The 13562-nt window shown below is 40.9% G+C and overlaps 1 protein-coding gene across 1 annotated transcript in view; it reads right to left on the bottom strand.

Moving 5' to 3' along the window:
- GPR132 (G protein-coupled receptor 132) overlaps positions 1 to 12682 on the bottom strand; it is an 18613-nt gene extending 5931 nt beyond the window's left edge. The window contains exon 1 of the mRNA XM_072114164.1: positions 12442 to 12682. The gene's annotated coding sequence lies outside the window, so the exon portion shown is untranslated. The remainder of the gene's footprint in view (positions 1 to 12441) is intronic.
- Positions 12683 to 13562: the final 880 nt, after the last annotated feature.

Below are 13562 nucleotides of genomic sequence, written 5' to 3'. Positions count from 1 at the left end.
CGGTTTCTGGGTTAAATGAAAACATGGTCCAGCATCAGTTCATCATGAGCAAGCTAAAGGTATTTGTGGGTCAGAAGGGTCATTTTGAAGTGGTAGGTTTCCTTTAAATAGCCTAGACAGAAACTTGACTTGAAGCCATATAAACTACTCTGGAGGGACCTGGAAATGGCTGATCACCAACAGAGCTTCAAATCCACAGAGTAGAATGGCAAAATATTCCCAAACCCAATGTAACATCTGTGTTAGCATCAACTTCTGTCCATGCTATCAGCAACTGAGGAGGCGCTAACCACATCTTTGTGCTTTTCTGAACTACAGCAGTGTGAACATGGGTGTAGTTGGCTATGCTGTTTGGATTAATTAGTACCACACCCATCTCCACATTTAGAGGTTTAAACCCAAGAAGACTGCATTCACTGCCAATGAATGATGTAATTTCAGTATTTTGATTTTTTTATTATTTTAACAAAAGACTGCCAAAAAAATTAAATTAAAATATAAAAAATAGTGTATTTAAGTATAAAGTATGTATTTTCATTATAAAGTAATGAAAGCCAAATCTGCTGGTAGTTTGACCAGTATTGGCTGTGTAAAAGAGCAAGATGCCAAAATCTAGGAGGGAACTTTGAGGAACCCTGACAACAAGGGAAAGCGAAGAAGAGGTAGAGACATCAAATAACACTGAACAAGCCATGGGAGTAAAAGCAAGAGCCAGCAATGTCCTTGAAGACTTGTGGCTACTATATATCATAACTGGGGCATAGTGGAGGCTAGCTGCATCAATTATCCTAGCCTTAAAGGCACATGGCGTATGACGGCATCATACAACATCCATGTTGTATGAAGCCATAACATAACATTAGTCTACGGGGCTGTAATGTTTCATTTGGTTGCTGTCCAGGACCTGACACTTAATATTCTATAACTGTGTAAAATGAATTGCAATAAAAAGTGATGAGTAAACTGAGTTAACAGTTTCTTAGTCAGACAAATACCTAGAAATATGATTCTGGTAAAACATGTGAAACTACTCTGTCCTTTTCTCATTGGGCTGCTTCGGGTTTAGAAATCACTGAATTGTCGTTAAAGCAACCACAAAGATGATGTGACTGATATATCTGTGAATCTTAATGATCTAGATATGCGCTTCAATATTTTGTTGTTTAAGCACATTGTGGGTATATTGGCCTAGAAGGGTGTCTGCAGATACCAGAGATATGCTGAGGGCCATTACAGCTCACCAACAGTTGTCAATTGATTGCAGTGATCCAGAACCCCCTGATTAATAATAATTAATAATAATTCCTTTATTCATATAGCGCACAAAGATTAAGCAGCACTGCACAGAGTTTCCAAATCAGTCCTTCACTTTTTCTTCCTGCTAAAATCACTTCTGACTGTGGGTCAAATACTGTAATGAACAAACAAGAATACATTTTCATACAGACTTTTCCTATGATACCTCATTTTAGAGAAAATTCAATTCTCCTTTTAATGCAAATAGATGCATGGCAGTCTCTGCTGGCTTACCTGTTTTCTTGTTTCTATGCTGCCCAGTCTTAATGAAATATCATTTTGGCATTCCTTCCTTTAAGTTAAATCTCTCATTGAGGTTCGCAACGTCACTTTTTGCCTGAGATGAGTCACATTGAGTGGCTGAAGGGGGAGCATCAGAACTGATGCCATCTCCTTGGGCTCTTTACTACTTGGAACCATGCTTTTAATATGAGAATATCCTTTTTCAAATATCGGAGATACAACCAGTAGGAATTGGATTTTTATCTGCAGTTCACATTTATGTGAGTTATATGAGATATGGGCAGTTAAAGACCTGGTTGTAATGCTAACTGTAGATAAAAATACAATGCTCACCATTTTCATTAACTACCTGTATCTCCAAGTCTAATGGGATTTGAAAGATACAATTATTATCTTTAGTATGCTAGGCTTTCAAACTCTGAAAGTGACTCATCTCAGGCAAAAATAAAATAAGAGGGAATTCTGGAACATAATATTGTGATATTATTATTAAAATATTTTGTACCTGTAAACAAATTTACACAACTAACCATTTGCATATGTTACCAATGATGTAAAAATTAAGAAAAGGAGGGGAGTGGGCCAACAGTTTACAAATTCCAGCTCCTGCTCTTAAGGTGGAGCCTGTGCTGTGACCCCTCCCCCTCCGGCAGGACAGACAGCAGCAGGAAGAGGAGGGGATATGATCACAGCCTCAAATGATGCAGTTAGTCCCAACCACCTTCCTCTGCTCCATACACCTATAGATAGATAGATTGCAGCTACTCTGATATAGCAGCATCAGGCAGAGCCTTCATTAGATAAGCGGGTTGAACGGACATGGGCCCCGCAGGTGAACAGGGCCCCAGGTGAACACCCAAAACAGACCAGTGAGGATCAGCCATTGCTCACAAGGTCTAGCCGACCAGGAAAACCCCTTCAGCCTATGTTGTTAATTTACTATTTTACATATTTTTAACTGATACAACCGACTTTCTCAGACAGGATTGAGGAAAGACCTAAGACTAAAAATAAGACTGCAATATTCCTGGGAGGTCTGCATTCTGTTTATCTGGTGTTTATGTTTATATTGCAGATAACATATTCATATGAATCTTCTTTTACAAAATGTTAGCTTTGGCAAACTACTCTATTGTAATAATATTGTGCTAAGACATTCTTGAATTCCCTGTTTTTTAGCTTGTTCAATCAATTTTATATTATCACATTGTACGCAATCTTGTGAACTTGAGACGATTACAGAACAGATGAGTGTTCTCAGGAAGTCACTGAAGACCACAACCCATTTAAAGGCTCATCACTGTCTACCCACATTTCCATCCACCATGGATTAATCTTACAGAATCTAAGGTATAACATGACCTACATCTTGTTACATAGGAGGTCTGATCACTGGGGAGGGGTCTCACAACCACTGATCAGGACAACAAGGAACTGAAGGTCCGCTATAGAGGAAGTACCAGTGGACAGGCATGAAACCACACAGAAAGGAAGAATTTCACACTGCAAATTATTGTATATTTCTTAAGGGCCTTTTCTACTTTCAGAAAATAAAGCTTTTGTTTGTATAACCAAAAGTTATAAAATTTTCCAATATACTTTCTGAATCAATTCCTCGCCATTTTATTTTTTAGCTTTCTGTGTTCTTTTGTCATTCTATAGAAAACTTCTAGGTTGACTTGCAGTGGGTAGAGATCTGTCCCTGGTCATGTGATGTCACACAGGTGCACAGCTCGTTATATCACACAGCTCTCTATGATACTATTGAGCCGTGCACCTACGTAACATCACATGACCATGAACAGTTTTTTGTCCACTGGAACATAGAAGCTTTCAATAGAATGACAGCAAGCAGAGATATAGAAAACCATGAGGAATTGACACATAATGTGTATTGGAAAATTGTATAAATTTTCATCTGATAATACAATTTTTTTGATGTAATGGAACATCCCTTTAACTCATATATAGATAAATCTTTACAGGTTAATAGTAGTCTAGTACCAGTCTGCCTAAGTGCTCTTCATTGATGTAAGTCGATTCATACTGAGTAGAAATGATGGCTACCAATGATGTAAAAGATGCCATAAAGAGGTTCAATAAAGGACCGCAGGGCTGCTTGAAGTAATTGCCTGCTAGATCATGCATTCTGCATAGGCTGACTATGTAATATGGCGAAATACATTAGTATTGCAGTATATTGCAATGCACAAGTGATCAAATGATCACTTGTTCATGTGCCCCACTGGGACAAAATAAAACCGTAAAAAAAAGTTCAAGCTCTAAAATAGCTCTGTAAACAAATTTTTTTTTAGGGCTGTAGGACCAGGCCTGATTTTTTAAATTGGCATGGCTTTTTATGCATCCTCTCTCTTTTCTAGGTTGTTAGGAGGTTCAAAATTTTGGATGCAATTTTTCAAATTTTTATAAAAATCTACCAAAACCCTTATTTAGAGGCACCTGCTCAGGTTTAAGTGACTTTGAACGGCCTAAATAACAATAAAACTCTGTAAATTATGCCATTATGTGATAAACTAACCCTTTAGATGTTTCACAGGAGTTAAAACAAAATGGAGGTGTTATTTACAAGTTGTAATTTTTTTTACACTATACATATATATATATATATGCCAAAAATTTTAAGCCCCAAATGTGTTGGTAACTGCTGTATGGGCAAAGAACGGAAGGAGCGCCATTTAGAGCAGATTGTTACATTTTAAAGGCTACAAAATGTTTTTTTTTGTAATTAGGACATATGCTGGATTATTTTTTTGTGGATGAGATCCATTTTTCAGGTAAATCATTTACGGGGGATTCAATAGCTTATAATCAGATTTTATTAACTCTTTCTTGGTGTTGGCTAGAAAAATCATTTATTCTTGTTTATGGTTTTTAGAATTCTTTTTGCCGGATGTTCACCGTACCATAAAAATAATGGGGGTCATTTACTAAGGGCCCGATTCGCGTTTTCCCGACGTGTTACCCGAATATTTCCGATTTGTGCTGATTTCCCCTGAATTGCCCCGGGATTTTGGTGCACACGATCGGATTGTGGTGCATTGGCGCTGGCATGCATGGATGCATTCACGGATGGAAATCGGGGGGCGTGGCCGAACGAAAACCCGACGGATTTGGAAAAAACGTGGCATTTAAAACAAAAAATGTGTTGCGGAGCTTGCACTTACCTTCACTCAGCCCGGCTCGGTGTATTTCAGTGCGTTCCGGGGAACTTCAGCGCAGCAGCGCCACCTGGTGGACGTCAGAGGAACTGCCTTAATAAATCCCGGCCGGACCCGAATCCAGCGCAGAGAACGCGCCGCTGGATCGCGAATGGACCGGGTAAGTAAATCTGCCCCAATGTGTTGTCTTTATTCGATGGATCACCATTACAGGGATACCACATTTCTATAGCTTTTTTATGGTTAACTTGCAGAGCATAAAACTTGCATGTTTTAGCATCACCACGTATTAAAGGGGTTTTCCCACGAACAAAAGTTAGGCCCTATCCTGTGGAATTGCTGATCATTGTGGGTCTCAGTGAGGAGGCCCCCGCAGATTGCGAAAATGAGTTCGACCCCTCGTCAGCTCTATGTTAAAGCGCTACAAATGTATAACCTCCTATAATGACACAGGGCGAATTTAAAAAATCAAGCTTGGTCCTAAAGCGCTAAAATTGCTTAGACCTGAAGGGGTTAAATGCCCTACACTCGTGATATAATATCACCGCATTGTGAAAATATTATGTTTTCAAAAAATTTCACCCGAAACCAAATTACCGTAACTTTTTGTGAGTAGTGTATGTAAACAGGGAACAACACAAATGTGTGTGGACATGTATCACCAAAATATGTGAGTGTGCCAATTGACTCATTGGGGGATATTTATCATACGCTGGCGCTCGTGCGCCAGCGTATGATAGCCCCGCCGCTACAAATTCGCAGCCCGATACATGAAGAGGCTTCTGCCTCTTCATGTATCGGGCTGCCAGCCGCGCAGCCGTTATCCTACGCCAGGCCCTGCCTGGCGTAGAAAAAAACGCAACCGGCGACTTTTCACGTATGAAAAGTCGCCGGCAGCAGCGAGTGCGCAGGCGCGGGGACAGTAACGCCCCGCGCCGGCCCACTCCCGTCCGACCGTGCCCCCCGCTCGGCCGGCCGCGCCCCCCCTTCACGCCCCTTCACGCCCCACTGGCGTGAAGGTGGCGGATTGGGGAAAATAATCGCAAAAGCTAGCAATAAGCTAGCATTTGCGATTATTTCAGGGCCTCTGCGCCAGTGGCGGTGCGCAGAGGTCCTGATAAATATGCCCCATTCAGATTGAGTTATAGAGCTTATATGTCATCATTATGGCTGCCAAATTTATGTCGTTGTTTGTATTGATAGTTGTCATGGAACCCATCTGTCACATTGTGATCGCTGAATTATTTCTGTTATTTTAAGTTTTAAGAAAGGCCTTGTTTGGCCACTTTCTAGATTACAGATTGATCAGCTATTTTGTCACTTTACTTTCTGGGGTTTTATCAACTTCCAAAAATAAAACTAAATTTTGTCACTGAAATGGGCGTCCCGGTGCACTGTCAGTCCGTGCGCCACATTTATCATGGAATGTCTGGAAGAATTGTGTTGCATGCCCCATGTTAAAGGTGCACCAAAAAATTTTTCAGGAGTGCAGTGCAGGAGGCACCAGATTGATGAAGAACGTGCACCACAAATCCTGAATCTTAGTAAATGTGCCACAAAGGGGGTCATTTACTAAGGACCTGAATCGCTTTTTTTCGTCGGGTTTCCCAAATTTTTCCGATTTTTTCCCCCCAATCGTCCCGGGTTTTTGGCGTATGCAATTGGATTTTGGCACTTTGCGACGGCATGCATGCGGCGGAAATCGGGGGCGTGGCTGTCGGAAAACCCGACGGATTCTGAAAAATCGCAGTATATTTTTTAAAAAAGTGTCGCTTGACACGCGCTTTCCTGCACCAAGAAATAGAAGGTGAACTCCGGTGAACTCCAGCGGACCTCGGCGCAGCAGTGACACCTAGTGGACCTTAGTGAATCCCGGTTGGATCCGAATCAGCGTCAGAGGACCCGCTGCTGGATCGCGACTGGACTGGGTAAGTAAATCTGCCCCATAGTGTTCAATATCCCTGCAGCATCATCACTCGAGTAAGAAATATTATTCAGTATAAATACAAAAATAATTACTCTGCAGTGTCTGACTGCTTCATGAAGGCCTTAGTGACCCATTATCTTGCACATAAAGTTATTTTTTTCCTGTGAACTAGCTGTTTCTTTTGCAACTAACTCACGGCTTCATTGGACTCTGTCATGTGGTCCAGTGTATCTTTGTGGCCTGGCAAGTCATTTGCTATTGTCATCCAGCTACAAACAATGGATCACATTCCTCTGTTTGCGGCCTGCAAAATGCACATGTTCATCTCCATAAGGCCTTAGAATATCTACAGGCTCTCTGAATAATGGTTTCCAAAACCAGACAACCCCTTTCCTTGGTTTTAAACCCAGTTAACATCTTTTAGACCCAGTTCACATAGACATATCATTGGACAAGAACATTTCACAGTGTTAACTCTTGCCTTGCCATGCAGTGGCTACAGCTGCAATTACTAGGTTTACCTAGCAGTAGCTTCTGAATGAGTTGCGTAGACTCACCAGATAGATCCTGAAAAAGAGGGCGCCATTCGCAAGAACCACCTTGCCTATGCATTGGCAGGGTTGTTGTATATACTGGATTTGTGTGTGTTTGTGTGTGTGTATATATGCTGTACATGTGTTTTTATGTTGTATATACTGGATATGTGTGTATATATGCTGTATATCTGTGTGTATGTTATATACAATGTACACTCACCGGCCACTTTATTAGGTACACCTGTTCAACTGCTCGTTAACACTTAATTTCTAATCAGCCAATCACATGGTGGCAACTCAGTGCATTTAGGCATGTAGACATGGTCAAGACAATCTCCTGCAGTTCAAACCGAGCATTAGTATGGGGAAGAAAGGTGATTTGAGTGCCTTTGAACGTGGCATGGTTGTTGGTGCCAGAAGGGCTGGTCTGAGTATTTCAGAAACTGCTGATCTACTGGGATTTTCACGCACAACCATCTCTAGGGTTTACAGAGAATGGTCCGAAAAAGAAAAAACATCCAGTGAGCGGCAGTTCTGTGGGCGGAAATGCCTTGTTGATGCCAGAGGTCAGAGGAGAATGGGCAGACTGGTTTGAGCTGATAGAAAGGCAACAGTGACTCAAATCGCCACCCGTTACAACCAAAGTAGGCAGAAGAGCATCTCTGAACGCACAGTACGTCGAACTTTGAGGCTGATGGGCTACAGCAGCAGAAGACCACACCGGGTGCCACTCCTTTCAGCTAAGAACAGGAAACTGAGGCTACAATTTGCACAAGCTCATCGATATTGGACAGTAGAAGATTGGAAAAACGTTGCCTGGTCTGATGAGTCTCGATTTCTGCTGCGACATTCGGATGGTAGGGTCAGAATTTGGCGTCAACAACATGAAAGCATGGGTCCATCCTGCCTTGTATCAACGGTTCAGGCTGGTGGTGGTGGTGTCAGGGTGTGGGGAATATTTTCTTGGCACTCTTTGGGCCCCTTGGTACCAATTGAGCATCGTTGCAACGCCACAGCCTACCTGAGTATTGTTGTTGACCATGTCCATCCCTTTATGACCACAATGTACCCAACTTTCAGCAGGATAATGCGCCGTGTCATAAAGCTGGAATCATCTCAGACTGGTTTCTTGAACATGACAATGAGTTCACTGTACTCAAATGGCCTCCACAGTCACCAGATCTCAATCCAATAGAGCATCTTTGGGATGTGGTGGAACGGGAGATTCGCATCATGGATGTGCAGCCGACAAATCTGCGGCAACTGTGTGATGCCATCATGTCAATATGGACCAAAATCTCTGAGGAATGCTTCCAGCACCTTGTTGAATCTATGCCATGAAGAATTGAGGCAGTTCTGAAGGCAAAAGGGGGGACAACCTGTTACTAGCATGGTGTACCTAATAAAGTGGCCGGTGAGTGTAAATTTGATGTGTATATGTGTATAAATATATGAATGTGTAGATACGTGTATCTGTTGAATCTGTCGCACTGGGCATTACAGGCAGAAAACTTTTAGTGCAGTTTCCTACATTCTTAGTAAATGTACCCCATAATATGTGTACCCGCAGGTTTTTCTGTGCAGGCAGCAGGTGCTTTGCATTTTATGTATTTTTCCTTTGCACTCTGACTTGCTCCGCTTTCCACTTGCATCTGTTTGAATGACTTGTTATTCCATTCCATTGCCTTTGTTTTTCCATTGCTTCCTTATTGTGGGGGTGTGCTAGATTACCACCCTTCATTATTCATTGGAGACTCATGTACTTTAGTGATACAAATCATATAGAAAGTGCTATATACGTATATAAATTATTTCCATGGCTGCAACAGAACAGAGCCCTTAAAGTCTGCGATGTCATTCAGTGAAACATAGTACATGTGATATATGTATGGCACATGAGTAATGAAGCCTGGGGTATTATGCCAGATTTACCTAATAACTGCACAGGCACCCGGAACTCCAGATTCTGTTCTGTCTTATCACACCAATCTCTACTTAAGTGTAAAGGTTTGATTTTTTTTTTATCAGCCACGTCAGAGATTTTACAGGGAAATTTGGGAGACTAAACCACAGGTGTACTGTATAAGGACTTACAGTTAGCTTAGTGTCCCAAATCACCCTTACAGGTTTTCTTTAAAGGGAACCTGTCAGCAGAAATTGACCTTATAAACCTCAGTATGTAGTCAAGCAATTGAATACCATATAGTTCATGTTTCTTTCATGGTCCAGTCTGGTGGCATCATGCAAAAAATCTACTTTGAAGTGAGTATAAATTGGCTGTTTAAAGTAAAGGAGGAGGCAGAGATTAACACTGAAATCAAGCTCTCTCTTTCTCAGTATGCCACCTTCATTGTAATTCATAGTCCTGCACCCAGACAAATGACTAACCAGATCTCCAGAAGTCCTGTGCATGATGTCAGCCACAGGGAAGAAGGCGTTCTGAGGCAGGGAGAGCTTGACTTCAGTGTTAAACTCTCCGCCTCCTTGAATTTATACAACCAATTTACATCTCACTTCAAAGTTGATTTTATGGATAATGGAACCATGCTGGGCCATGAAAAAACAATCATCTGGAAGGTGTAAAGCTGCTAGACAACATACTGGTAATCGTTTATTAGACCTATTTCTGATGACAGGTTCCCTTTAATGGGGTTGCCCATGAATATGATTAATCCCTAAAACTTGACAAAGCTTAAAAATTAATATTCATTATAATATTCATACAATACTATAAGACAGTAACAGACAGAAGGCAGAAATCACAACATTGGGGCACATTTACTCACATGATCCCTCAGAGTTCCTGAAAGTGCATTATCCGACAATAATGCACTGTGCCGCGATTCACTAAGATTGTGCGCCCGATATCCTGCATGTGTCGTGTCCCCGCTCAGGTCCGACAGAGTTCACCTTCTTCTTACTGGTGCATGTAAGTGCTTGGCTTGCGACACAATTTTAAAGTTAAATCACGCGCTCAGTCCGAATCAGTTGGTTCGTCTGACAGCCCGCCCCCCCCCCCCCGATTTCTGTTGCATTAAAGCGGGAGGTGTGCCAAAATGCGATCGCATGGCCCAAAATCCCTGGTTAAATACCTGTCCCAGCTCAGCAATCCCCGAAAACGTTGTCATATCCAACGAAAGTGCGTCCACGGACCCTTAGTAAATGAGCCCCATTTTGTTGCATTCAGAGAGAGGACTCCTTTATTTGGTCACTAACTTTTCAATAATATTAATTATTACATTAATATATTGAAAAGTAGAGTGAACACATGAAACTTTGCATTATATATTTATACATTTAGTTTAGCTATTATACGCTGCCCTTCTTTACCCATAAGTGCAAATTATTTTCTCTGTGCATCATGGACATGGCTGTTTCTTCTGGTGCACCATTTTTCTTCTCTCTATGCAGCCAGCCTAACACCAACCAGCACCACCCCATTATACAATCTCAGCTTTGAGAAGCTCATTTGCATAAAGATAAAACTTTATGAACGCTTATGAAGTGTCCTATACAATGCTGGTTGTACTTGTAGGGTGTTTTGGGAAATTGTAGATTCCCTTTAAAAGATTACAGGTAGTGATGAGCAGCCCCAGCCAGTAACACATGTGATCTGGTGTTTAAATTTCGCAGTTGTTCCACCTTTTCTCGTTCAGGTGAAGATCCGCCCCAAAATGTTGGTGGTTAGTGTTGTACATACGCAGCAGCAGTAATTTGAATGTCGCAGATGACTTCGCTGGTGGCATTTAAAGAGTTAACACCCTTGTGTTAAAGGTGAGCAGAACCTGGCCCAGGACCTCTAATAAAGTTCGGGGTCAGTTTGGGGGGACCTGAACCTGCAAAGTTCTGTACAAACTGCAACTTTGTGGTTCAGGTTTGCACAACACTAATTACAAGACATATGATAATAATAATTCTTTATCAGTATGTTTAGGAGTGTGGGAGGAAACCGGAGGACCCGGAGGAAATCCACGAAAACTCATACTGCCCACACAAAGTTGACCTATTCACTTACACATACTGGGCTACTAAGTTAGGCAATTGTTGAAAAGTTAGGTATGCTGCATGGGTATGGTCCTTGGGCACTGCTTGGTGATTGGAGAATAATCCCCTGAAATCAATTTTCATTGAGGCATAGAAATATATAATTCAGATTTGATCTAATTTATGAAACAGTAATTGGCTCAAAAAGTAGACCAATAATCAATAAGGATCTCTTCTTCTACCTAGTCTTCTGTGCAAAGTATATGCTGAACTATGGTGATTGCACTTGCTCAGGGCACCCATAGTATTGCACAATTGTTATATAGTTTCAACCAAGTACTATTGTCACGGACTATTGGTTCAGGCTTTCCTTTAGAAGTTGCATTATAATGCATTGGAGATTTTGTAGGAAGGACGATAGATCAATTTTGCAGCTGTAAACATGTCAGAGGAGGGTTGCATAGTTTTAGTACTTTTACATGAGCACCTGACATACACATAGGCTGTGACTTACTCAGCACCTGCACCTAGCAGGCAGAACAAATAGAGGATGCATAAGAGACACTGAATAAATACAGAATATCCTTTATAATGTGGTATGCTTAGAGCTTGTCTACATCTAGTGCATAAATAATATATTGATAGAAAAAGTAGAGTAATGTCTATGTAACAACAAATCAGAAAATAAATCTTCTGTAAAATAATAAAAGAAGCATAAAACATATCTTCATTTACATCCCCCTATACTCTTACTATACAGTTACTGTGTGTGGCTGATGAATAAGTGATAAACACTTCTAAATATATCACCTGCATCTGCCATGACATGTGGTGGGTGCACGCCGAGCAGGGTTTGTCTATTGGCATTGTACAATTTCCAATTTTGCCTATTGATAAAATCAGAAACACTTGACTGTAAAAGCATAAAAATTGGAACCTCTTGATACTGCAAGGTGTGTGTAGCCATTGACTTAAACAGGAAGTATTGCAAAACACTGGCTAAACCCTGAGTTATACAGATCATTTTTGTAGCAAGGTTCTCTATTGTTACCGATCGAGTGACAGCTACAGTCCCGAGGAATACATTAAACTCACTCATGCACTACTCACTCTGTAGCTACTAAAATGACAAAATCTCACTACTGTATTAAAGTTCCAGCCAAATGCAATTTTGAGATTTGCTAAGTAAAGCTCTACTACATTCGTATAAGAGTTAAGATAAGTACCTTAAAGAACATTACAAGACATAGATGGTAAATGTATTCTTACTACTCACCTCCTCCGCAGTATGTAACATTTCCACTATTTTCCCTCCGCACTGTCTTACAATAATGTTCCTACAAGTCTGAAACCGTTAACACAACAGGAAGTTTCTCAGCAAAGTAGACGTATTGAATGGCTGCTCAAAGCAGACGATGAATAGGACTTTCCACTTTGTCATTTGATGAACTCTCAAGCCTCTTTCTTTTTTTTTTCTCTTCTCTCTCTGGATTTTCTTGCTTCATTTTCCACGGCTGAAAATGTATTTATCTTCATCACTATGACAAAGAAAAAAATTACACATAGATCCAAATTCAGTTTGTGATCTCAAACAAGAAAGAAAGTAGTTTCTTTATATTAAAAAAAAAAGGAATTATAACTTATTTTGCCATAAAATGTCTCTGGTAAAAAATGAGGGCTACCGCCCATCCCCTAAAAGGAAGAGACTTCTCCCTAAAATAAGAAACACACCTATAAATGGCTCTATTCCATTACTCATATTCCATTAACTCGTTTATGTGAAATATGGTTAACAAACAAGACAACCACCCAACCCGGGATTCCTTGGAATGGTTTTGAAATGTACACACTGCCTAGCAATTCTGGAGTGGCAGATACCAGACAAAATTTGGTTGGTTGGGGTGTTTGGGTTTGAATTCTAAATTTAATCCACTACACTGTAACTTTCTTGTTCTGGGGATTTTCACATTTAAATCTGAGCATAATAAGAGCAGTGCCTAATAGGGAATGAGCAATAACAATCCAGGAGGGAAGTGGTATCAGTGCTATGTCTTGCTAGGTGGTTATGGTGGCCCTCAGGGACAAAGCTAGAAGAAGTGCATGGTTTTACGCAGCTAGCCCAGGGACACAAGAAGGCAGTTGGACCTAATTACACTTTTTTACTGTCCAAAGGTAAAATGTAGTGTAAGACCTGTCACTTGTAGCAGGCCAGGCTGCAATAGTGCGGATTTTAAATGCGGTCATGCTTCTGTCTGAAAGACTTCCATAAGTTGGTGTCTTTAAGGCTCTGACTTTGTCCTTAATTCTGGGGCTGAAAATCACTTCTTTAGCTCTGCAGCAGCAGTCTGCAGGCTGGAACTATCCACTCTGTAGCACAAGAAAACTCCTCTACACCAA

The sequence above is a fragment of the Engystomops pustulosus genome, chromosome 7, assembly GCF_040894005.1.
Source record: "Engystomops pustulosus chromosome 7, aEngPut4.maternal, whole genome shotgun sequence".
Taxonomy (NCBI): Eukaryota; Metazoa; Chordata; class Amphibia; order Anura; family Leptodactylidae; genus Engystomops; species Engystomops pustulosus.
This window is presented reverse-complemented; position numbering and strand designations above follow the sequence as displayed.